The following is a 27565-nucleotide window of genomic DNA, read 5'->3' on the forward strand; positions in this document are numbered from 1 at the left end:
AATCAGAAGCGGCTGATGTAGGATAAATGTGGTGGGGTGGGGTGGGCAGTGCGAAGGGGGGTTTGCGGGGTGAGCGCGGGGGAGGGGCCAGTGCAAGGGGTCTAAAATATATTTTTTTCTAATGAGTACCTGCCGGTCTTCCGCTCACTGCCCTGCTCCATGGGCTTCTCCTCTTGGCACAGACTGAAGCTCCCAGCTTCCCCTGCAGCCAATCCCGATGCTGCTCTCTCGTAGGACTTGGGTGGAGCGCACTGGTTTTGCGCTCCATCTGGAGCTTAGAGCCTGTGCCTGATGAACTCTCCACCCACCAATACAGCTGGGTTGGAGAGATGTCAGTGCGCATGAGGGTTTGGCTGGCCTAAGACGGCCAGCCAAACCCTCATGCACACTGACATCAGGGCCCACCACTCATCCTCCCATGCTACAGTGCTGTGGCCCCACTCCCCAAGACTCAGCCGCAGGACAAAAAATAAAATGATCTGCATTAAGATAATTTTATTTTTCGTTTGCCTCTGTGGTCAGTGGGGCCACGGTCCTCGTCCATAGTGGAGGAGCCATCCCTGACAATAATGTGGATGAAATATAGACTTTCAACCATACCCATTCCACCATACCGGCTGTTATCAAGGTAAGTGGATGTGGTTTTAAGAGTGGTAAATCTACACCTCCCTATATGTGATTACTTGGACAATATAGTGGTCTTCCTGGTGTTGCTTGCATGAAATGCTGACCTTGCACTAGTCTATTAAATTGCGAGACCCGGTAAACCTTACCACGTTCAGTGGCTCAGACCACTTGATTGGTACCACCAGTGACAACTGACTCCTCAGATTGCAAGATTGTCATTGCATCGGTGCCGGAACAGTCGTGGAAAACTGAGACCCTAACTTTTCATCAAACCATGTCCCGTCCACATTTACTGACCTTGTCCCATCTCAGCAATGGCCCATTGATGTAATCCCCTAGAAAATAACCTGTTTTGCTTTCCTTACTGCCACATGCTGGTAAAGAGGGGATCTCACATCAGGAACTCTCAGAACACAGGGCTTGGGACAGAAACGTTTAGACTATGCATCAGAGGCATTCCAAGTCACCCTCTATCCTCTATAACTCTGGGGGCAAGATGTACGAACCACCAATTTGCGACTCGTAAATTGTGTCACATTTGTGACACGCAATCTGTGACTCGCAATTTGCACCTCGCAAATTGGGATGTATAACAGTGTCTCACACACTGTTAGCTATTCCTAATAGGGGCCACAAAGTGCATGCCTCATGAATATTAATGAGGCAGGCGCAAATTGCGAACCCATTAGGAATGGCTAGCACACCCAGGGATGGTGGCCTGCTGGGGTCAGCAGACCACAATGTCTGGGACTGCTTTTAAATAAAGCAGTCTTTTTTTCAAAAATGCAGCCCATTTTTCTTAAAGTAAAACGGGATGCATTTAAAAAAGAAAAATGAAACTTTCCAGTTTCATTTTTTTAAGGGAGGCAGTGGTCCCTGTGACCACTGCCTGCTCTTAAAAATATTTTCTCACATACTCACAAAGGGGAAGGGGTCCCCAGGGGACTCCTTGTTGTTTGCGAGTGATTTGCCACCTACTTAAAGTGGGTGGTAAACTGGGAGTGTTTTGCGGCCACAAATGTGGTCGCAAAATTATTGTACTTGGCATGGTGACTCGCTATTAGGAAGGAACACCCCTTCCTAATTGCGGGAATTGCAAATGCTATTTTGCAAGTCAGTGACTCGCAAAATAGCATTTGTACGTGCCATTACTCTTTTTTGCTGTCGCAGACAGGAGGTTCTCCCGTTTGCGGCCGCAAAAGAGGGTCGTACATCTGGCCCCATTTCTGTGCTACCTAAAGAGCATTCATGGTGCAACACGGCTCCAGCACACCCCTGCCTTTACGTTCCTTTCAGTCTTGGCACAGTACAGCAATAGTCAACCCAATCAGAAAGTGACCAAATACTTAAAACTAGAGTATTAGTTGTTGTGACCATGACCCTCAAGGATACATATTAAAGTTGTGTCAGTTAAATAGCATTAGAACTTTTAATGACCGTATCTAGCTCTGCACAAGTTAAAACCATGCTTGCTGAAGCATGTTACCTCAGTAGAAAGGTTGCATGTTTCTGCCCTGAATGGATTGGCAAATGAACATGACTAGATGCTTGAAAAACTCTGATGCATGGTACCAGGGGTGTAGCTTGGTCTGTAGGACTGAGGGGTGTAAGCTTCAGATTTTCCAACAATCACGACATTATACGACAAGCAGGGTGCATGAGAGTGGTCTTGGGAACAGTAAAAAGGGAGAGAAATGTGGATAGCAGAAAACACAGTAATTTGTAAAATAGGGAACATTTCATTTTTGAAGACTTTCAAAACAGAGAGGGAAAGAGTGTGTGTGCGTTTTGTCTGTGTGCATGTAAAATGCCTGGTGAAATACGAAAGACATCTCACCATACCTGACTGAAAGCCCTTGTACCCAACTATTTATCAGAAAATAGATTTATTAGGGGGGTGTTACACCCTAAACACCCTCCCTGAAGCTATGCCCCTGCATGTAGCTACTCAAATGTGCTGATAAAGATCATACCAGGTTGCATGAGCACCTCTTCATGGACAGTCCCTCTGTCTTCACATCACTAAAGATGCCTTAAACCTATCATGTAACCACTAAAAATGAAAACTCTTTTGTACTGCTTAACCATGCACTTTTTGAGGTTTCTAAATGGTATAAGTAGCAGCTGTTACTAACACCCAACCTAATGACGCTCAACATACGTACCTCACAATAATGGAAGTGCAAGTTGGCTTTGCATGAAATCAAGCTGGTGTCTGCATAACACAACACATATAGGAGGCAACAGAATGATCCACTGAGCAGTCTTGCTTGCATTATGCACTGGCTACCATGTGCTGCATAGCTTGAATGTGCTAACTTTATGGAAATTCTGATTTGTTGTATCTGAGAACAAACAACTACACTGCCTTGGAATAAATCATTGCTGTTGCATATACTGAAATCCTCATATTTAAAACAGGAACCTCCCTGGAGAGCAGTGGCGGCTTCTCAGCTAAGGCGGAGGAGCGCCGCCTCAATGCTTGAACTGTAAGCTGAATACAAAAAATAAAATGATAATAACGTTATTTATTATCATTTTGTTTTGTGTATTCAGCTTGCAGCTGGGCTCCTCACATCACAGGGGGAAGAGTGGTGGCAGCACCTAAAGTGCGCATAGTGCTTTGGCCGGTCGTCTTGGGCCCGCCAAATCGTCATGCGCACTTTGCATGGGCCCGCCAAATCGTCATGCGCACTTTGCATGGGCCCGCCAAATCGTCATGCGCATTTTGCATGTTCTCCACGCAGGCTGTATTACAGCCTGCGTGGAGAACATGCACAGCCTGCCAGCCCCCGTCTGAGCACCGAATCATAGCGCTCAGACTAATCACAACGCTGCTGTAAGACAGCATTGTTATTGGTCAGGGGATTCTGTAAGGCTGTGTGCTTCCTGGTAAGGATGACGGAGTAAGAAGAGATGGTGGCCTGAGGTCGGTGATTAAGGTAAGTGCTTTTTAAGTTTTTAAAAATTATTTCCCACCACCTCCTACTGCGCCCCAGTCCTACACCCCTGTTTGATAGCAGCCACTACTGCTGGACAGGGTGGACGGTTTCTCCTCTGTAACAGGCTCCACGCTCTTAGTGCAGAAAGTGTTGATTTTTTAATATAGAGATCTCCATTTGGGAGAAACCATTTTACTAATTTGCAAACTACCATTGCAACAGTCACCTCCTTCATGGGAGGATAGATTCCATAGATTAGAAGATGCATTCATTTTCCTGATCCAGTGAGATAAATTCAGTAAAGCATTCTGGGAAGGTTGTGCCTGTGGATAAAGCACTGAACTACGGAGAGCGGCGCATGAGTTATTTTCAGCAACTGATTCTATCTTTTTCTGGCTCAGTTGGAAGCATAAATCAGGAATGCATAAAAAGCCTCCTAGCTATGTTTGGTACTGCAATGGAAAGCAAATGAATTAAGCTGAAATAAAGAGTTTAAACAAAACATATTTAGTTTATATGTTGTATGTATTTGCTTGATGCTTTTATAATCTGTTCACGTGATCAAAGGAAGCTGTAGAGTGCCAGAAGCACCAGGGAGTAAAGAGAGAGAAGTACAACTTAAGTATTAAACTCAATCACGGCACTGAGAGGAGGTGGTAGTTCTTCATTTGCTTTTAAGAAGATCTCTTGTTGGGGTTCTTGTGGAGGCTGCGCGGGCGAGAGTTCCAGAGGGACGAGCTGTGATGGTGCAGAGATCTTCCGCTAAACGCTTCCAGTCTACCAGGGCGCAGTGCAGGACGGGTAAGGGAGGCATCTGATTGGGTAACATGGGGAAAATATTTTGAGGAGGTAGCTTGGGGCTCAACCATACAATGTGGCCAGACGCCTGATCTTGAAATCAGTCCTCTGTTTGATAGTCAGTCAGTGGAATGACTGCAAGGGGGCTGCAAACGCTTTTAAATTGTTTTATAGATTTTATGGAGTCATTGGATCTAATCACTAATTTTAAAAAGTCACATGGTATGTCCATAGGTTCAAAGAGGGCAACGAAGGTTAAATTCTATTGCAAGGGACTAGAGTTAGTAAAAGTCCCCACTTTTCCATATTTAGGGGTACTCTTTGATGACTGGTGCTCATGGTGCACGCAGCGTGCACACAAAAATAATGTATTAACTAGAGCATCGGGGGCCACTTTAGACTTTGCAAAAAGAATAGGATCAAAACCACTCCCCACACTTATGAAGATCTATAATGCTAAGTGTCTCCCCATGGCGACTTATGGGAGCAACATCTGGGGTTACACACATGTCAGAGAAATCCAGGGGGCCGAAAACCCTTTTTTGCGTAGATTGCTCTTGGTCCCTGCTTCCACGCCAATTTTTAACATGCACGAGAAATTAGGTGCAGGTTTTTTTTCTGACCAGATCGCGGTTGCCCCTTTATTGCGTTGGCTGAGAATTTAGGCACAACCTATTCCAAATCTTAACCAATTCATCACCCAAGATTGTCTCACCCTAGAAAAGGTGTTAGACATTCGTGGATTAGATATATTAAGGACCAGATGGAAACCCTTGCCTGCCCCGATTTATTCTTGAGCCCCACAGCATTGGGTAAACCGGCCATTAGAGACCTCAAGCAGCAGTTCTTAGATAGACGAAGAGTGCTAAGGGAGGAGAACGAATTGAAAAAACCCATGGTGAGAAGATTTGCTACACTGAGCCTGGGTCGACAGATGCAACCATATTTATCTTATATAAACAAACCGTACCATCTCTTTGTTTTGACAAGATTTTGGTGAATATGGTTCCCTGGCTCCTTGCTTTTCCTAAAGGGTATTTCAAAGAAGCAACATTAAATCCTTGTCCTTGCGATAATTTCTCCGACCAGAACACTCTTCACATAACATTCTTCTGTGCATATTACAATTCACTACGCAGAAAATGTATCATTCCTTTGCTTAGAGGTTGTAACTTTGAACAAGTTAGGCCGGCGCTGGTATATTTACAAATGCTAGCATCACCTATGGTCAGTTTTGGGGTAGCAAGTTTTCTAACAGGAGCAATCAGGCATAGGAATTGGTCACTTATGAACTCCCCTGTGGACATGGCTTTGAATTACGTTATCTAAAAAGTTATTCTTATGTTTTAATATGTAAAGGCCTAATCATGTGTTGGTGGGCTGTATTCTCATTTTTGTTGTTACTTTCCCTGTTATGGATCCTCGAGGTGTGCTCATTCTTGTATGAAGTGTCGTATTACTTGATGGAGTGTATTTTATTCTATTGTAGATAATGAATTTTGAGTGGAGCAGGACTCTACGAAGATTAATAATTGTCTTATGGTTTTTTATTTTCTATGTCTGTTACATTGTTACAAGACGGGGGATCTTAACTGATTTTACATCTATGTATTTTATGATTGTAGATTTGATCTGTCCTGTTTTGTTATTTGTATTTTGATGGCTATAATCAGCCGAATAAAGTTAATTTTGACTGACTGACTGACTATTAAGCTTCAGTGATGTGGTCTGATGCCCTTTGAAACTTAGGTGACTCAAGCGGGCACAGTTTGTGTGTAATGATTTACCTGACTGACAACTGTCGCGCTGTCGATACCATTGCGGTAGCTGATGACTGATGAGGATGCTTCGGTGTGTTGATGGTGGTGCAATATATATCACAGCCTTTGCTTAGTTGGGGGGCGTGTCCTAAGAGAGAGGCCAGACTGTAGATAGAGGCTCACATTTATCACAACCAGTGAGTAGGATCTCAGATTTTGTGCCATTCATAAATGGCTATTGTCTGTCATCCAACTTTGACCATGTTTGATACCATCATGCCCATCAGTTGGGTGTCCTGGTTCTTTTGGGATCCTAGTGTATCTTGGAGTACTGTTGCTATCCATATGATAGTTCACATTATATGATTGCAGTGGGGGGTCATTTAAGTGTTCAAAAGGGCCCGTGAAAGGGATGGTCCTCAGGGACACAGTACTAGTCAAATTTAATTTGTAATGTTCAAAAGAATGTGGCACCTTTTATATGCTCAAATGTGGTCTCCCGTTGGGGTAGGAGAATTCTTGGTCGACCGTACCGAAAGCGGCTAGCATATCTAGGAGAATCAAAGCTTGATTGTCATTTCTGGCAGGGGAGAATTCTTCTCTAATGTTCATTAAGGCAGATTTTATTTCGAATTATTTGGTTTTATTTAGGAAACTCGCTCACTGATGTACTCAGCATTCATACATTGAAACAATTGCAATGATTTGAATTGTAAAACCAACATTACAGCAATAAACCTTTAGAGGATCTCTTGGGATGTCTTTAAGCATCTGCTCATTCAGACACATTGACTCATACTTGCTACATTTTTGGAGAAGTAATTTTAAGGTGTTTATCAAAGAGGAGCACTTTTTAGTTTCAAGCACAGTACACTGAACACCAGGATGGGCTCAATCTCAGTGGAGGGAGTACTTTGTTAATGCTTGGTTGTAGATTGATCGAAAGATGCTTGTAAATACCTCAAGGCTACTCCGGTATCCCTAAAAATAGGAGAAAATGGATGTTGCTGTATTTTATTTACGCAAGCATCCTGCATGTTGGCATGTTGCAGCCGTATGATTATTGGTCCCTATGGGTGCACAGCTTTCATCGAGATGCACTTTTAACCCCTAATAATCACATTCACTAGGCCTTCCTCTGCAGTCTAAGTGTGAAATAGGGTAAATGTAAGAGAATGACATGCTGGCTTACTTAGCCGGTATGGTAGCCACAAATGGTATTGCCCAGCGCCTAGAGTTATTAGGCTGCATATGAGTAGGGAGTGGTCATTCTTCAAGGGTGCCATTCCCCCAAAACACCTAAACATTACCTCCATCACCTGCAGGTAGGTAGGTAGCTGACTGTTGTTGTATTGAACATCTCAGACCATTCCTATAGTGCATACATGTGGGGTATCTTAGTTTTACAAATATCCCATATTCCATCTTGTACACAAAGGACTCAGTGAGTCAGCCCCAGGATACTTTACCCAGCTGTCATACAATACCACCTATCAAACCATCAGGCTCCTCCATTCATTATCCTTACATAAAGTGTCAATCCAGCATGGGAAATACAAAGGGCATGGTTTATATGATTTATAAGTGTGTCTTTGCACAGATTCAGAAAATCATTTAAAATACTTTTCACTCAGTATTAATTGACCCTAATTGAGTGATCAACTACTTACTCAGAAGAATTGTATTTTAAAGTACATGCACTCAGCACGTGTAGCAGAGCCAGGATTGCTGAAAAATCAAATTTGGCGGGAAGTTTTTTTCACCAATAGCTCATGTCAATTAAAGGCCTGGTCCCACACCCTTTTTGAAGCACTGGAGCTAATAGGTGCTGCAGGTCTGTGGAATTTAAAACTACTGCATCCACAGTTCAAAGCAGACTTGAATAGAAAGGTAAAAATAAAAACCTTTTGCATTAGACCACCGCCCTTTCACCAAAAGAGAACATGCTGCTTTAGGTCTTACCAGCTATGCCAGAAGAAGGCCTCAAAAATACATCATGGAACCGTTTTCACTGGGAAACAATGCAGTCATTAAAAGGCACTACCTTTACAACGCAGTCAATACAACACAACATCCTTTACAACGCATGCCATTACAACGCATGCCACTACAATGCATGCCATTACAACGCATAATAGGGTAAGTAATGGGAAATAGTTATTTTACCCCTACACTATCCAACACTTACCCTATTGTTGCACTCACTGGAGTGGGAATAGTAATTTTTACCCCTACACTATCCAACACTTACCCTATTATTGCACTCACTGGAGTGGGAATAGTAATTTTTACCCCTACACTATCCAACACTTACCCTCCTGTGGCACTCACAGGAGTTGGAATAGCAATTTATACCTCGACAATATCCAACATTTACACTACTGTTGCCCTAAAAGTATTTTGCGTTGTAATGGTATGCGTTGTAATGGTATGCGTTGTAATGATATGCGTGGTAATGGAATGTGTTGTAAGTGTAGTTTCTAAAAATGCGTTGTGATGGCATGCGTTGTAAAATCATGCGTTGTAATGGATGCTGCAAAGTAAAAACCGTGTTGTAAAGACATGCGTTGTAAAAGTTTACGTTGTAACATGTCCTATTCTGGGCATGTCAACCCAACACTAAAACATGCCGCCCATGTGGCTTGTTTCAGGAGTCTTTATCACACCAACTCTGCATGTACCCTGCTCTCCTTGAGGAACGCAGAAGATTTCTCCGGAATCGGCTGATTAAAGAAGGGTCATGGACCATTCCAGTAGTTGTTAATTATCTCCTGAACAATGCTCAGCCGCAGGCAATTTCCAAACATAACATTTTTGGACAGAGCAGACAAATTATTAAGGAAGAAAACCACTGTTTCGAATGCTGTAGGACCCCAGGGTGAGTTTTTAGACTCACAGTTATGAATTATGCAGCCTCAAAGTCTGTTGTAGATAACTCATTTTATTCAGACCACAGGTTTTTATCTACTGCACAGCGAACATAAAAAAACACGCATAAAAACAGGCAGACAAAATAGAAACAATTGGCTAACTTATATGTTCCAACTATAAAAGAGTTTTATACTCTGTTTATTAATGATGTGCTTAAATTATATGGCTGCAATTAGAACAGCACATTGACTATCACGTTATGTTCACCTTAAGAGGCACTGTCATCTATTGTGAAGAGTGAAAACTGTCTGTTTTATATACTATTGAAAAGGTACATTTTACACATCATATGTTTTTTTTTATCTAAAATGTTCTCTAAACCATCTCTTTTACAAGAACTGATTGAACCTGCATGACTGAGAAGCTGATTATTTTCTAACATGATATGGCTAAAATTATGTAATGATTCTTTTTTTAATCTTTTTTTGTGTCACTTGGCACTTTAATGGACTCGATGGTCTAAATAAAGTATTTTTAACTGATTGAATTGACTCCAAATCGCTAAAGTGTTTGATCACTTACATTTCAACTCCTCATTAGGCATCTTACTTCCGGAAACTGTCCATAACAACATTTATTGATCACCTATCAGTTAGCTACATCACAACTCAATGGATTGCACATCTAATAGAGCACCCTCCGCTGTTTTCATCTGGGTTATTAATCGGGCCCAGCAGCAATTGACCTTGGTGACCTTTATGGTGGAAGGGGCTTGTGTTATCTCTCCATATTGTAATATTTTGCATGAGTAGTATCCCACTTGTCTCTGTGTCTGTCCTTGAGGGTGGAATGTCTTAGCTGTAGAATATAGAGCTCATGGCATTTAGTTTCCATGATGCTGGAATGTTAGGATTTGAAATGAGGAGGTGGGAGATGCACTTAGCAGAGGCAAGTGTGGAGGTTGAGGTGTTCTGATTGAGCATACATTAATCATGTTGGATCATACACCTTCTATGCCTTGAACTTCATTTAATTGGCGACGACTTGGAATGGACCACCATGCCTGAAGGAGAACCTCAACTCACACCTACAGTGACCAAAATTCTGCTGTGGCTTCTGGATGAACCACTGAGTCCAAGTATGCCCATAACTGGGTGAATGATTACATTTGGCTTTGCGGTGTTTCTCCTGCTCTCAGGATGCTTTCCAGTGTGAGGTGTGTGCTATCTCCTGTTATAACCCTAGTTTGGGTGCCAAAGACCTTGTGAAAACTTAAAAGAAAGAAAAAGAAGCATTGTCATAGCCAATAGGTCTCGCTTTTGGGACCTTATAAGTATGTTTACTTTTGCTATAATCGCGGTGCGTAAAGCGCGGGTGCCGTGATTATAGCAAAAGCAAAGAAATCGAAAAAACCCATCTATTTCTTTACTTTTGCTATAATCGTGGCACCCGCGCTTCACTTTTAACATTAAAAGTGAAGCGCGGGTGCAGCGATTATAACAAAAGTAAAGAAATAGTTGTTTTTTTCTATTTCTTTACTTTTGCTATAATCACGGCACCCGAGCTTCACTTTTAATGTTAAAAGTAAAGCGCGGGTGCCGCGATTATAGAAAAAGTAAAGAATTAGAAAAAAACATCTATTTCTTTACTTTTGTTATAATCGCTGCACCCACGCTTCACTTTTAATGTTAAAAGTAAAGCGCGGGTGCCGCGATTATAGCACAAGCATTGGCCGCGCGGAATGCATGGATGGGGGCTGCAGCGGGAGAGAGAGGCGGAGAGAGTTGTGTGCACGCACGCTGCACCCTAAACCACTTAATGAGCCATGATGGCTTGAAGGCTTAATGAGATAAGAAAGGCAGATGGCGGCTGCGCGCGTTCACGAGCACATGCACGCCAGCTTTAGGCCACGAAAAGCTTGTGGGTAGCACTTTTTTTACCCCCGACTAAAAGTCGAGCAAGCAGCGCATGCGCTGCTCTAGGCTCGACCTAAAAAGACTAGTGCTTGCCATTAACATATAATCTCCTTCCGATTTGTACTGTGGGACCTTCTGAGTTTAACAATGTACTGTTCCATTGAAAACACATGTGAAGCGTTGTGGGCAAGCGGGGCACATTCAGACAGCGTGAGTGGACATTGAAGAGTGGTGCATGCATATTTATTCAGGCAGAGTGAGAGGATATTGAAGAGCGGTGTGCATTCATTGAAACGTGTTTACTTTTGCCTACCTCTGATCATTGCCTGATGGGTTCCACTTTAGCGCAAGCTCTTCTCCTTGAGAGTCTCTCTCTTTGTGGCCCAGAACTGCGTCATCGTATCACGGCGTTAAAGCATAAGGCCAGAATGCGCAATCTCCCACAGAAACAGACCTCAAGGCTTATGCAGTCACGTCTACAGGCACCATTTTGGATGTTGGGCAGCCTCGTATTCAACTTCACAGATTACTGGAGAAACAAGGAGCTTGGTGAAGGGCTCACCAATTATTTTTGCATTTAACGTTCACACAGTTGTATGCTCAGTGCTGGGTGACGGGCACACCCATATTTGATGACGCGGGACTGGGTGATGCGCACACTTACATTCTGTCGCATTTGAAGTCTAATTCTGATCTATGTTGCTGGTATACTGATCACAAGTACTGCTGGCTGACATTTTAAGTGTCATATACTAGTCACAGGTAGTCACATATACTGCTGGTTGACTTTCTTTCATGTTACGTGTAATTTCTTATGAACATACTGTTGGAGTGCTCAGTGATTGGCACACCATCTTATCGTCTGAGCTGTGGATACTGACGGTCATTACAGGACATTTTGGCTTAATTTTGTAAACCGTCAGGATATTTTGCATATTTTTTTAAATCTCTCATTTGTTGTGCATAAGTTTGTGCTCCTTTCATTGTTAACCTATTGAGGTCATTATGCAGAATGTAACTCCTCCATTTTTTCTAACAACTCCTGGTGAATCACAGATACCCTGGAGGAAGTGGAAGTCGGTGTTTGCACATTATTCAAGAGTATGCAGTACTTCCTTAAGTGGAGAGAGAAAGATCTCTTTATTACTGCTGTGTTTGGGTCTTGAGGGCCAAGAAATATTTGGGCACTTACTGGATCTTACATCGAGTGAGAGTAGTGAGCTGAATGATTATGAAATTTGTATGAAGAAATTAGTTCTACACTATTTGCCAAAAATGTCTACAGTTCTGGAGAGGTACCAGTTTGGTAAATGGTTGCAATGCTTAGGGGAGTCTGTAGAGGAGTACATGACAGTGCAGCGGAAATTAGCATCAACATGCAGTTTTGGCGGGACAAGTGAAGGATGTCTGAGGGACCAGTTCATTTTGGGGTGTTATTTGGAAAAGTGAAAGAGTCATTTTATCAGAAAGACAGTCCCTCACCTTCTGAGGTGGTGACCATTGCTAAAATATATGAACACAGTTTAGCATGTGTTGAGGAAATAAAGAAGGGTGGTATGAATGGTAAAGAAAGTATTGTACAGCCTGTCAGTCAATATAAGAAACATGATGATCAGAAAGAGAAAAGGAGTTTTTGAAAGATATGAAGGACGTGAAGAAAAGTCGTTGTCACAGGTGTGGGGAGGTTGGTCATTTTGAAAATTATAAGGGCTGTGTTGGTTGGAAGGCTACTTGCAAGGGTTGTGGTAAAAAAAGGGCATGGAACTAAGTTTTGCAGAAGCTCCAATTTAAAGAAAAAGAACATGCAAGAGGTTGTGTGTGATGAGGATGATTCTTCGTATGATGCGTTTATTTTACAGGTGAAAGATAGAAGAGTGGTCCCATGGAATTTGTGCAGATTGAGGGAGTGGCGGTATCCATGCTATTTGACTCTGGAGCGATTATCACATTGATTCCCAGGGAAATGTTGGATAGAGCCTTGGTGAGCAGAGACAAATGAGACAAACCTGACATATGTCCGAAAGGCTATGTTGGCGAGCCCATCAAATTGTTCAGTAATTTCAATGGGTCCATACAGATCAAGTACAGGTTTACAGCAGGTAAGATTTATGTATCATAAGAGGTGACTCTCTCATAAGTTGGTTCCATTTGAGGAAACTGAATAAGAGCGTAATAGCTGGCTACTACCCTTTGCCAAATATAAATGAGATGTTGACCATGCTAAAGGGGGTGACATGTTTATCGTCGGTTTATTTATATCTGCGTATCACCAGGTGAGGGTACACAGGGATTACAAAGACATGACGGCGTTCGCCACCCCTTTCAGCATGTATAAATGTATCCCCATGCCAGTGGACTGCTTTATTCAGTAGTGGTGTTTGAGCGCGAAACAGAGAGGATGTGGAAAGGGGTAAGTGGCATCAAAATATGTCAGGATGATATTCTGGTGTATGGTGTGAATGTGGAAGAACACAATGAGTGGGTGCATGAAGTTCTGTGTAGGCTGAGAGAGTGTGGCTTGATGTTAAAAGCTGAAAATTGTATTTGTAATCTTGACAAAATCAATTATCTTGGTCACAAGATAAAATTAGAGGGCATTGAGAAGGTGTTGGTGGATACCATTGATAGTTCAGCAAGTCCAGTATCCAAGGAAGAGGTACTCAAGTTTCTTGGTATGGCGGAATATTACCACCAATTTGTGTGCAATTTTGCTGAGAAGACCAAGAATATGGGAATGCTTATAAAAAAAGTACCACATTCAAGTAAAGTGAAGAGGGTGAATTGGAGTTTACAGAAATGAAACAGAAGCTTCGGAAAGCTTGGTGTTTACAAAGTTTTGAGTCTGGTCAGAAAACGCTCATTATGACTGAAGCCAGTGCTAGGGGGTTTGGTGCAGTGCTTTTGTAGAGTACAATGGTGTGGAAAGGACGATACTGTTCATCTCAAGAGGGCTGAAAGGAGAAGGAGGCTTTGGCGGTGTTCTGGGCTGTGCAGAAATTGAGAAAATTAACTTTTGGTAGCAGGTTTCTGATAAGGACAGACCACAAGCCTCTTAGGGAAGTGTTTGAGGAAAAGGTATTCAATGTGGTGTCCGGGAGAATTAGGTATTGGGTCATTGTCCAGCAGCAATTTCAGTTCTACATGATGTATGTACCTGGAGCTAGAAACAGCATTGCTGATTGCTGTTCACAGTTGGTTGACAGTATTGCAATGCAGGAGGAGTTGGAAGTAGAGGACAAGGACTTTGAGGTTTGTGTGATCAGAGAGGAAATTATCTAGGAGGTTGAATGGGTAGAGGAGTTGAAGAAGGATGATGTGAGTCAGCAACTGATTCCTAGATTGAAGAACAAGGGGAGTGGACAGGAGAAGGATCAGGATCAATTATGAGGATTATGAAAGATCAAATATGAGTTGTCTTTGTAGGATGAGATACTGTTGAGAGGGACCCGATTAGTCTTGCCGGTGTCGTTTAGAAAAGGATTGATCTCGTTGGCACATGAGAATCATCTTTGGATCTCAAAAATAAAGGGGAGATTCTGACTAATGTACAGGAGGCTGGGGATGGATATCCAGATTGAGAAGGGTGTGAGAGAGTGTGTGCAGTGTGCCAATGTGGACAAAAAGCCTTACTTGTGGAGTTCAGCCGGTGTTGGTGAGAGACAGATCCAAAGAACCTTGGCAAGAAGTAGCCATGGTCATTCTTGGTCTGAAAAAGACACTCCAGCGTGGATAAATACATTAGAGGTTTAATTGATATGTATTCCAGGTAGCCTGAAGTAGGAATAACCAATTCTGTTGAGACAGCTGATGCTATACATTTTCTGGAACAGGTGTATGAAAGAGAAAGCTTTCCCACCTCTATCTTAATAGACAATGGGGTTCAGCTGGTATCACATGAGATGGAGAAGTATCTTGGGGACAGGGGCATCAAATAGAAGAAATATCACCCGGAAACGAATGGCGTGGTGGAGAGGCTGAACAGGGTGTTAAAGGAATCCATACAAAGGGCTATGGCGAGTAATGAGTATTGGAAGGAGAAAGTGTTAAGTAAGGTTAGAATTACAGGATAACCCCACACACCAGCATGGGGATCTCTCCTTTGAATTGTTTAAGAGGATAAAAACAGAAAACACTCTACTTTGTCTGTCTTGGGTGAAGGAAAAGGGGGGGACAGAGTGTGAGTGTGGAAGATAATGAAAAGAATAAAGAAATGGGAGAGATGTAGGTAGCCAAATACCGGTCGGTAACGGGCGATTTTCGGTAATTATACCGTTACCGACCGGTATTTTGGCTTTTGAGATGTAGGGGGAGAATTTCTGTATTCGGAATTTACCGACTCGGTAAAATTACCGATTCGGTAAAATTACCGATTCGGTAATTTTACCGATTCGGTAAATTCCGAATACAGAAATGAGATGTAGGGGGACTGTGTGGTGTGTGTGGGGATTCGTTATTTACCACCAACTAATAGTTGGTGGTAAATGACGAATATGTGTGTAAATGCAATATTTTGCCCGTAGATGTGTGCAATGTGGCAGACACACATGCCCTCAGGGCATGTATGTGTGCCACATGTGCACACATGGCCGAATCAGGGGTGCAACAGGGTGTCAATGTGACACCCTGCCACCCTTGCATGTGCTCCCCCATTACCGAATCGGTATTTACCGATTCGGTAATGAGGCATACCTTCCCATCAATGGGAAGTTATGCCTCATTACCGAATCGGTAAATACTGATTCGGTAATTACCGAATTTTTCCGAATCGGTAATATTTACCGACCAATTACCTACATAGCATTTACCACTTCATAAATACCGAATCGGTATGATTCGGTATTTATGAAGTGGTAAATGCCAGCCCACCTACATAAGGCCAAGTGAGAATTTGAAAGAAAGGCTTTGTATGACAGTCACAAGGCTGCAAAGAAAATGGAAATACGCATTGGAGATGTGATCAGGGTCAGGAATGTTTGGTTAGGAATTTCAAAGTCTCAGACAAAGTTTTCTGCCCCTCTTAAAGTAATCAAAGTTTTTGGGAATGCTGTCAGAACTGAAGATCATAAGACGTGCAACTTGGGAAGAGTGTTGAAGGTCATAATTGGATCAGTAAAGTCTGATGTTAACAAGTATGGCAATAAGGAATTTGAGGTATCAATGAAATGAAGAGAGCTTCCAAGTAAGCAAGAAGTGAGGAGAAGTTCCCGGTTATCAAAGAGGCCTAAGTATCTGAAGGGATATGTCTGAATATGTTTTCTTAAAGTGTAAAGAATTTGGGAAAATTGTTTATTATCTGTTGTGCTAAGAAGAGGGAGGTGTGTGGTATCTCTCCATGTTGTAATATATTTTGTGAGTAGTATCCCATTTGCCTCTGTGTCTGTCCCTGAGGGTGGACTGTCTTAGCGGTGGAATATAGAGCTCATGGCATGCAGTTTCCATGGTGCTAGAATGTTCGATTTGAAATGAAGGGAGTTAGGAGAGGAACCTATCAGAGGCAAGTGTGGAGGATGAGGTTTTCTGATTGAGCTTAAATAAATCCTGTTGGATCATACACCTTCTGCACCCTGGTCTTCATTCCAGGGCTCCAAACTGAACAAATAAAATAATGAAAAATGTATTTTCCACAATAAAAGCCATACCGGGTAGAACTATATCAAGCATTTACCATTCAGAGAGTAAATTCATCACATCCTTTTCATGAAGGCTTAATGACACATTGACATTCAATTTAAGAACATATGGACACCTTTATCAATATTGGAATTAGTGATCACATAATTGCGATTTTCTGCAAATTGTGCAATTAGGTCATCACTATTCCTAATTTATGAATCTCCATGAGTTTCATTTAGCGACTCCTAGTGGGTCGCAAATCGACCAACCTCATGAATATTAATTAGGTCACAATTTGCGACCCATTGGGAATTGCTAAAATCACGGGGATGGAGACCTACAGGGGTCAGCAGACCACCATGTCCGTGGTTGCTTTTAAATAAAGCAATCAATTGTTTTAAAATGCAGCCCGTTTTCCTTAAAGGAAAATAGGGTGCGTTTAAAAAAGAAAAATGCAAAGCTTTCTTCTAATTTAGTAAGAGCAGTCAGTGGTCCGTGGGACCACTGCCTGCTCTGAAAAAACATATTTGCTACCATTACCAAAGGAAAAAGGGGTCCCATTTGCGAATGGGTTACCATCTACTTGAAGTAGATGGTAAAATGTGAATGTTTTGTGACTGCATTTTGGTCACAAAACATTCCAACATATTGCTGCGATTCGGTATTAGGAAGAAATGTCCTGAACTCGCCTCTTCCTAATACAGAATCAGTATGTATTCCCAATTCCACATTGCGATTCGGTAACATGTTACCGAATCGCAAATTGGAATTCATATATACCACAATGCCCTTTACGGGTTGCAAATGACCCAATTCTGCGAATCGGGCCATTTGCGAACGGTAAAATGCATGATACGTGTGGCCCTTATTGCTTTTCTCTTTAGGGACACTGTGATTCACAGCACCTGATAATGAATTGGGTTATTTCTATTTGTTACTCTGTACCACTGATGTGTCTAAACGATAAATAATGGCTAGTACCATCTAAGGGCGCTTATTGTTTGGATTTGGTGATAGCAAGTCAAAAAGAAGAAGCTATACATACTGGGCACACTATTCTTGAATATCTTGCTCAGTAAACCTCTTCCATGCAGCTGCATCTAACCCTTAAGCAAAGGTATCAAATAAAGAAGAAATATGGTCAGTTTCGCCCTCATGCTTGTAATTCATGCACTTGATTTCCACTAGTATCTCAAGATCCTTTCCCAAAAGTAAAATATCATAAACTTAACCGACCAAACAATTGTTGGTGTTTAGAAATGTTGCAATAGACCCTAAGGCTTCTTGAGCCTTTACTATATGCTGGAAGCTGACTATGAACAGCACAGTGTCCTACAGAGTAAGAAGCCACCCCTTCTGTTTTGTGTTAATGGAGAGCAATTTTTACCTGAGGCACTCACATCCTGAGGTCAAACTGTTCCACCACTGTGGGACTAGGCAGGAGGAAAGACCTCCTATTTGGCTTTGGCAAAAGCATGGGTCTTTTACTATTTTTGGAGTAGCTGATAGAAGGTTCAGCTTTTTTGCTGAGGCTTGAATTTTGGGACTAATAAAGTGGAACTCATTCTTTGCAGAAAACTTTACATGATGCGTTTCTCAAATGAAGCTAGAGCAGATTATTCAGTATTGGAGTGATATGGGAAGTTACATTTTACAAATACCAATGCCTGGTCATAAGGCAGCCAAGAATCAGAGATATGAATCACTGTCCTAACCTTTTCACTATCTGTTGGGATATTCTTGCCTTGAGAGCTTCACACAGAGAGTAGCCTGGTTGTCTAAGTAGTTGGTGGAAATAGCAGGAAAATCTTTTTTTCCAATAATTTGAAAGGAAGCTATCCCCTTTTACTGTTTGAAATACCAGGGGTGCCAGTGAGAAACAAGGAGATTCCAACGAAGAGGAGGAGGAAAGCCTCTGAATGTCTATTGCTGCATCACTGATCAAGGAAATGCCTATCTTTGTCTGGTTCAACTTGAAAAAATATTGGTACATCCATATTTGTAGAGCAATAAAAAAAATGAAGTGGCAGAATAAGATGATTTCCATATGTTGGCAAGGTTGAGGTAATTCATAAAATAGATACCATGCAAGTGGACTAGACAGACTACGGTAGATATTTACGCATATAAAAAGATGGGAGAAAATGTGGGCTGTGGGTAGAGCGGAATTACTTTTTTTGTGGATGCTGAGTTGTCATATGCAGGATACATATGATTCAATCCTTTTTAGAGCAGAGTCGGATGCCTGTCATTTAAGGTGAAGGCTACTGTTTCCAATCTAAATTGAGTGGGCTTTGCTCTTGATTGGAGGGCTTTGTTGTTTATCTCAGTTGTCTCTCCTAGGTTTGATGCCCTTCTTCCCAGTTCTATTGTTTGTTCCGACCTGGCTCTACAAGTGCTCGGATGGATTGACTTGTGTTTCACTGCTTACATCGCTTGCACTCAGATACCCTTCTTCTTTTTCTTTTGTTATTCCAATGGAATGCAAGTGTTTTCTTGTTTTCTCCCCCATGTGCTGCTTCCTCCTTCATTGTGTTCCTGCGCCATTCTTGCTCTCTGTACTGCTTCCCATGCCTCCATCAGCCCCACCTCATTCTCTTTCTCAGTGTTGCATTGCCTGCCCACATTTCTCCGGTTATACGTCCTGCCACTTCCCAATGATAAATTAGAGACATCACCCATTGCTCATTTTTTAAAATTCCCTCAACCTGTTCTTTTGTTGCTCCCCTGCTTATCACTCCCTTCTTCCACCCGTTTGCAATATTATTTTGCTTTTTTTCTACCCGCCACTTTATCAGCAGGCATCCATCTTACAATGAGTTTTTACACATTTCAAAATGGCTGTCCACAAGTGTGCATGTAAAGGCATGCACATGAAACACCAATAAATTGATTTGTGTTATTTCAGCAAACCATTCAGCGATAGCCACTGTGGATACGCATGTACCCACCATGGCCATCTTTGAATGGATATAAAGAAAGCTTATGTGCTTACATGTCCATTCACAGTAGCTATCTAACAAAAAAAATCCACAAAGCCAATAGGATTCAATGCGGAGACCAATTTGTTTTGCTAATGCTTGTTCCTTTTAATTTTACAGGTGATAGCATAATCAATGGTGTCAAATGCTGAAGAAACATTTCAGACCATTTCTCGTAAGCCATGTAGAACTAAAATGGCCTTTCCTGAACCCATTCTGAAGAGGATCCAAGTTTATGGGGGTTTCCAGACAAAATGAGATCTGATTGAATATAGCTCATTCAAGAAACTTTAGTATTAAATCTTTTTATTGAAAATTTAGAAGCATATACAAAAAAATATACATGCGGGTATAGCCATCGTATTCTTTAACAGTGCTAAATCCAGGACTCGAAAAGGACAAGCTAAGTCCATCAGTGTGAAAATGGGCCTGTGCCACCGTAAGGAAGCATTGTATATACTATAAATGACAAGAAAAGCAAAACAATACGAAAACCCCTAAACCCATCCCTACCCCTTCCCACCCACCGCCCGTGTTCCAAGTCCACCACCTAAACTATCTAGGCCATTCATAACCTCTAGCCCTATGTCATCTGTTCCGTATCAGAGAGGCGCAGTAAGCGGAGGTGTCGAGGGCAAGTGATTTCCCGGAATTCAGAGGCCAACAGGGATAAGAAGGGCTGCCACAGTTCGATATATTTGGATCCCTCCCCTGCCATAGTCAGCGTGAGCTTCTCCATACCAAGTACCTGCCATAAGCTTTGGAGCCAGCCGTTGAACGTCGGGACGTGGGCGGTCCGCCAATGTGTGAGTATATTTTGCATTGCTGTGCCCAGCGCAATCGCTATCTGGCGGCCTCTGCGAGAGCGCAATGGATAGGTCAAAGGATTTGGGAGGCCCTGTAGGACATATGAGGGGAATCGTGGAATTTCTGTGTCAAAATGCACATCTACTTCATCCAGTACCTGTTTCCAATTGGATTGGAGGTGAACGCAGTCCCAAAGTAGGTGTACCAATGTGCCTACCTGTCCACAGCCCGCCAACATGTCGCTTCTCTAGAGTGGTCCATGGCATGGATACGTTCAGCAGTATAATACTAGTAGGTTGCTATCTTTGTGAGGGTGTCAGTGAGTCCCATCTAATATGCGGAATGACGTGCTCTACAGTATATGCCTTCCCACTCTTTATGACTGAGTGTCCTGCCTAGTTCCCTCTCCCATTGTGCCCTTCCGGAGCTATAAGTGTGAGCAAATCTGGCCTGCAGCATCTTGTATAAGTCGGATATTAGCTTTTTGTCTGTCGTGCGTGTGATAAGCTAGTACTCATATGGGAGCAGGCGCCTGTCCGCCATGGATCGGACTTGGTCGCTGAGCGCCCAATGTCGCGCTTGCAGATATCGAAGTCTCTCCGTTTCCGGCAACCCATATTCTTGGTTAAATTGATAGAAAGGGATAACTCCCTCTGCGGAGTACATTTGGTAGAGGGTTCGGCACCCTGAAGGCCGCCACCTCACAAAGGCTATCGAGTCCATACCCGGAGTGAAGTCTGGGTTGTCCATCAGTGGAGTGAGCGGGGACGGGAAAGTGGTAAGTTTGTGCTAATATTGGTTTGATCCCATATCTCCATGGGGACTCTTGTGATATATGAAGCGTACAAGTTAGCGGGTCTGTGTTGTTTGAGAAGAAATGGAATTTCCTGCAGGGGTCTGCCAGCTACCGCCTGATCCTGGAATAACTAATGTTTCCCTGACTCCATCGGCTCCACTCCACCAGGAAACGCAATTGTGCAGCTTGGAAGTGGAGTAGTAAATCAGGGAGTCCGAGTCCCCCTCCCTCTGGGGGAAGCATTGCCAACCTCTGTTTCAGGTGTGGCTTCCGACCGTTCCATATGAACTGAGCCAGTTCTGATTGTGTTTGCTGTATCCAGTCAGAAGGTGCCCTTAGAGGGATGGTACGAAACAGATATAGGATCTGTGGGAGAAAGGTCATCTTGACTGCGGTTACTTTGCCTAACCACGACAAAGGGTAATGTTTCCTCCACCCCAGTTCCCGCCGGATTTTCTGTCGCAGTAGGGTGTAGTTAGTGATAGCCGTTTACGAAAGTGAGGAGGCTAACTGGATCCCCAAATATGGGATCATGTCTGCCGCCCATTGGATAGGGAGTAAGCTTTGCAAGTGTTCTCGAGTGGATTTCTCCAGAGACAGGTCCAGGGCCACCGACTTGTCCATATTCACTTTGAACCTGGCAGTTCGTGCAAAGAAATCTAGGTCCTCTAGGCACGCTGGCAGCGCGTCTCGTGGGTTGGACAACAAAATCAAAATGTCATCAGCGTAGAGGCTAATCGTATGGATGTAACCGCCAAATTTGATCCCCGTGACCAACGGGTTGAGCCTCAACTGTTGCGCCAGTGGCTCCATGTAAGAAGTGAAAAGGAGGGGTGACAAAGGGCACCCCTGCCTTGTACCTCTCTCAACGGTGAACCGGGGGGATGTGTGTCAGTTGACTCGAACCGTGGCCATCGAGAGCTTGTAGCAGTTCAAGAAATATGTGTGAAATTTCACGCCCAGCCCCACTCTTTCCAGAACTTGTTCTAGATAGGGCCAGTGGACCCTTTCGAACACCTTTTCGGCGTCGATAGCCAGCATCGTGTATTCCCCTATGTGCGTGTGGCTTTTTATTCAAGAAACTTTACACAAAGTGGCCTATTGTAAGTAGGACAATTAGTTCCTATTTCTAACGCAGATTATTTCAGGAGGGAGTGACTATGGCAGATTTTGGCTCAGGTGGACCCTGACTTGGTTTAGCAAAGAAATGATAACGGTCCGTATGTCTTTCGAAGAAGTGAGGGTCTGCTTTCAGAAACGTATAGCTCCTAGCTAGAGGTGAATCTCTTGCATAACCTGATGATTTACAGCGTTTCATTAGTAAACTGACTAACAACTTGGTTAATTATTACACTGCATCTAACCAAATGAGAAGTTAGAGAGCTTCGAAATGGAGCTTGGGGTTTGCAGTGATGTCAAGCGGTGAGCTAGTTTAAATATTTACTCCTAGGGAGGGGAATCCAGTGGACATTTCAGCGCATAGACTTTGTCACGACTTCATTTTTCACAAAGAAGCTGAGATGGTTATCATTATCCTTCTAGTGATTACATTTTGCAACATTCACCTATAAACCAGAACACCCCATTCTGTAAATGTCAAGCCTCCCGCATTAGGCAGCAGTATCAGTCTTTTTTCTTCAAGTAATAGTCACATGTTGATGTTGGGGGTGTTGCTGGATGCTTCAACAAATTAGGATGTTCCACAGTTCCATTCAAGTGATCACTTTAATGACATACATTCCTTGAGAACTAATGAAAACATGAAGAAGGTATTGTTGTTACTATTATTAAACATCGGTGTAGCTCACCTTCTTCCATAAAATATCACATCCCAGATATGTTTAAAAGTTCAGGTCTGACTTGTCTGAAAACAGTTCCTATATTTCCATCACAGATCAAAGTACAATTTTGTGGACGAAGATGTGTGATTTTGCAACTCTTTACACTTGAGTATAATGTTCAAAACACTGATTTGTTAATCATTTAATGAAAAACAGTGTACAGTAATTAAATGACTTCAATTAATACAAAATGAAAGCAATGATGATAGATGTTTGGGATTTAAATATTTCTTCTTTCTTTTAGGATTTTATCTTGCTCTCTGTTTTACTACTTACTGATGCCTGCTACTCCTGGGTATAGACCATCAACTGGGACTCTCCAGCCCTCTCCGTCCTGGGTTTTCTTTCAATCTGACTCCACGTGTAACCCATTTCCGTTTGGAAAGTCTGGTGGCCTCGGAGCCAGGTGTTTCTTGGCCTTCCTCTTTCCTTGCCCCTTGAGGGCTCCAGGTCAGAGCTTGCCTGGTGGTGTTTGATGCGGGCTTGCGAAGGATGTGACCTTTCTAGCCCCAGCATCTTTTCATGATTCCTCTGTGGACACGGAGTTGGGAAGTCTACTGTCATAGGTGGTTGTTGCTGATGGTGTTTGGCCAGCAGATTTGGAGGATTTTCCTCGGACTTTATTGGTGGTGGTCACTGTTGTCCTCCAAGTTTTTGCTCCATACAGAAGGACCAATTTTAAATTGATGTTAAAAAGCTTGATCTTGGTTGTTAGACCCGGCCCTCGTAACCTAGTCAGACCTGACCCCTGCACCTCACACCAGCCCCGAGCCCACGGCCTAGCCGATCCTTCCCACCAGAACACACACACCCGACCCGGACTTCCCCCGTCCGTGGCCTTCCTCCTTCGGCCATCCCGGGCCCGCGTTCCCACTTCATGCACCAAGATGGCCGCCCGGCCCCAGCGCGACCCTAGCCTGTAGGCGCCACTCCGGCTGGAGGACATCGCGCTCCCCTTGGGATGAGAAAGGGAGGAGCAGTTTCCATCACACCTCTGCGCTTCCCTGGGAAGGTGGGTTTCGATCGACCCGCCGGCCTCCCCGAGGGCTGGCTCCACGCCTGCTGGGTGTCTGGGACTCCTCCCGACCCCGGCCCTGAAAGGAGCAAAGGACAATGGCAGGAAACCCCCAACAAGCGACCCCCAGGTGACAAGACCCCTGCCTGCACAGACTCCGGACATCAAAGAGGAGTCGCCCTATAACAAGGGGTGCTCTGGGACTGTCCGGCAGATTCGCCTTGGAAACACCTGAGCCCTGCTGAGTGACTCGCGGCTCCCTGAAGATCGTAAGACCTCCGACTTTGTGGCTGAGCCCTGCTGAGTGACTCGCGGCTCCCTGAAGATCGTAAGACCTCCGGACTTTGTGCTTGAGCCCTGCTGAGTGACTCGCGGCTCCCTGAAGATCGTAAGACCTCCGAACTTGTGCTTGAGCCCCGCTGAGTGACTCGCGGCTCCCTGAAGATCGTAAGACCTCCGAACTTGTACTCGAGCCTGCTGAGTGACTCGCGGCTCCCACAGGCTCTCTTGGTCCCGCCGGACCCCACGACGACAAGCGTATCCCCCAGCTCGAGGATTGTGAGCTGTGCGCCGGGTACGCTCCTGCATTTGATCCATATCCCCAAAGACTGTCCCGCTACCTCCTAACCCCTCTCCAAGACTTTGCGAGCCCGCGCTCTACTTGTATATATTTTGCCTTGCTGATCATAAAGATCCTACCACTTCGATCTGATAAAGATTTGCTCATAAGAACTCCTCGTGTGGTGTCTCTCTGTCGTGTGGTGCCGAGTGTGCGATCCTAGATACGAGGTTCCTCCCCTGAGGAGTCTCCCGCCAGTGCCCGGCTACGATACCTCGAGGGTGGGTCTCAGGGCAGTCAGGGCCCCCTCCGGGCCCCTCTGAGGTCGCCTTCTAACATTGGTTTGCAGTGTTAAGTCCATGGAGCTACAGATCTTCTTTAGCTGAATGATTGCTACACTTGTGTTTCTGATTCTTGCCTTGGCATCATCGTCTATGCCGTCCTGCTTGTCTTTGACACTGCCCAGGTAGATGAAGGACTCAACCTTCTTCCAGTGCAAGAGTGACTGTAGATGTGCTGGCCGTGTTAGTCTTCAGGATCTTTAGGATCTTGATTTTTCCTTTATGGATGTTGAGACCAAGTTGTGATGATGTGGCTGCCACATTGTCTGTCATCTCTTTCATCTGCAGATGGTTGTAGGAGAGTAGAGCCAAGTGGTCCTCAAAGTACAGGTCACTGAGCTGTGTCCAAGGTGTCCACTGGATCCCATTTCTTCTCCTTGCTATGGATGTCGTCATGGTTCAGTTTATGGCCAGCAGGAAGATAAAATGCGAGAGCAAACAACTCTGGCGGCCACCGCTCCTCACTTGGAAGGCTCGGTTATCTGTCCACCATGGACTATCTTGAAGCTCATTCCCACGTAAGAGTTCCTGATGATTCTTATAAGTTTATCTGGCACACCGTAGTGGTGGAGGAATTTCCAAAGGGTATCTTTGTCCACGTTGTTAAATGCCTTCTTATATTCAATGAAGATCACATAGATGGGGGAATCCCATTTTATTGACTGTTCGATGATGATGTACAGTGTTACAATATGGTCTGTGCAGTATCTATCTTTGCGGAAGCCAGCTTGCTGCATCAACTTGTGACTTCATTCTGTTCAGGAGGACTTTGTTGAATACTTTGCCTGGGGTTGATGGAAGAATTAGCCCTCTGTAGTTTGCTCAGTTACCCAGGTCACCTTTCTTGGGGATCTTGATGAGATATCCCTCCTTCCAGTCTGATGGCACCTTTTCAGCTTTCCAGATCCTTCCAAATATGGGATAAAACATGTCTACTGATGATTCAATATCAGCCTTCAGTGCCTCTGCAGGAATGTAGACAGGTTCTGCTGCCGTCCCATTTCTCAAATTTATGATGGCTTGCCGTATTTCTTCCTTGGTTGGTCTCCTGCATTAGATTGGCAAGTACTTGTCAGCTGGCTGCATGTCTGGTAGAGACTGTGGCAACAGCTGGTTCAGCTTTTCTGCAAAGTGCTTCATCCATCTTCATTGTTGGCGTTCTTATTCATGACTGTCTTCCCAGCTTTGTCTTTAACAGGTCTTTCTGGCTTGCTGTATGTGCAGAAGAGTTTCCTTGTTATGCGTAAAGTTCTCTCAAGTTTCCAGAGCTTGCTGCTTCCTAGGCTTCTGTGGCAAGACTATTGATGAATCTTTGCTTGTCTGCTCTTAAGCTTCTCTTTGCTTCCTTGTTGATTTTGGTGCACTCTCCTTGAGCTTTTGCTTTATCTGCTCTTGTTCAGCTGATGTTGACTGCAACTTTCTTTTCCTTTCTCTCTTGGATTTTGCAGAGAATTATGGTGGGGATCCATTCTTTATGCTGGTGTTTCTTGGGACCCAGTACCTCATGGCAGGTTGATGTCACTGTTTCTTTGATCTTCTTTCACTGATTTTCTACTGGGTCTCTGTCGTCTTCCAGTTCTTGCAAGACATGAAACTTGTTACTGATGGTGAGTGAGTATTCACTCAGATTCTATGCAACTTTGAGGAGGGTAGTGTTATATAACTGGTATTGGTTTTTTGGTTCCATCCATGCTTTCTTCAGGTTTAGCTTTAACCTGGCCATGACAAGATGGTGGTCTGACGCCCACGTTGTATTGTGAATTATTTTGAGTGGTAATGCACTGCCACCTGTCACCATACTAGACTGTTCAGGCACAGAGATCTGTGAGCCTTTCACCATTCTCGTCCCATTTGCCAAGGCCATAGTTGCCCATGATTTCTTCATACCCAGTGTTGTTGCATCCAATCTTGGCATTGAGATCCCCCATCCGGATGGTGATACCTCTCTCAAGGTATTTCTACAGGATGTACTGGAGTCTGTTGTAGAATCATTTTTTTCCCTTCATCTTTGCTGTCATTTGTAGGGGCATAGCACTGGATAACATTGATACTGATCCTCTTTTTCTTTGTGTGAAAGGTCGATAGGAGAATTCTGGGACCATGGGCTTCTCATCAAATCAGAGCTTTGTTGGCTGCTGGCGTTAACATCAGTGATACATCCTGAGTGTGTGGGGCGTTCTCTTTCTCAGGTCCAGAATACAACAGCATTCCTCCTTGAGCCAGTCTTTTCTGTCTAGAGTGTGTCCATCTTGTCTTGCTGATGCCAAACAGGGCAAGGTTATATTTTTGCATTTCCTCTGTCACTTAGGCTGTCTTGCCTGTCTCTTACATTGTCCTCATGTTCCATGTCCCGATGGAGAGGGTCTTGGTTGAAAGAAGGTGGATCAGCTTTGTAGCATTCAGGGATCTCTGGCTTTCACCACAAGGCATCATAGCTCTCCAGGACGGACATTTCTCTCTCCCCAAGGCCGGCATGTCTTTTGATTGGCATTTCTGTTGCTAGGATTTTTTTACATGTTAGGGTAGCTAGCCCCATGCATAACCCTCCTCCTTTGGCAGCTGGGCTTGGCACTGGCTGTGGCGGAGGTAGTCAACCCTAGCTAGGGATGGGAATCATGTTTGTTCCATCTGGCGATAGACCTGGAGCAACATGAGCTATGTGAACAAGGATATTTGAAAGTTTGATCTTTTAATGAGT

At 43.7% G+C, this 27565-nt stretch overlaps 1 pseudogene; it reads right to left on the reverse strand.

Annotated features, from left to right (window-relative positions):
- Nucleotides 1–4233: 4233 nt before the first annotated feature.
- On the reverse strand, nt 4234–27342 carry LOC146785810 (uncharacterized; annotated as a pseudogene).
- Between the last annotated feature and the right edge of the window lie 223 nt (nt 27343–27565).

This window comes from Triturus cristatus, chromosome 11 (genome assembly GCF_964204655.1).
Source record: "Triturus cristatus chromosome 11, aTriCri1.1, whole genome shotgun sequence".
Classification (NCBI taxonomy): Eukaryota; Metazoa; Chordata; class Amphibia; order Caudata; family Salamandridae; genus Triturus; species Triturus cristatus.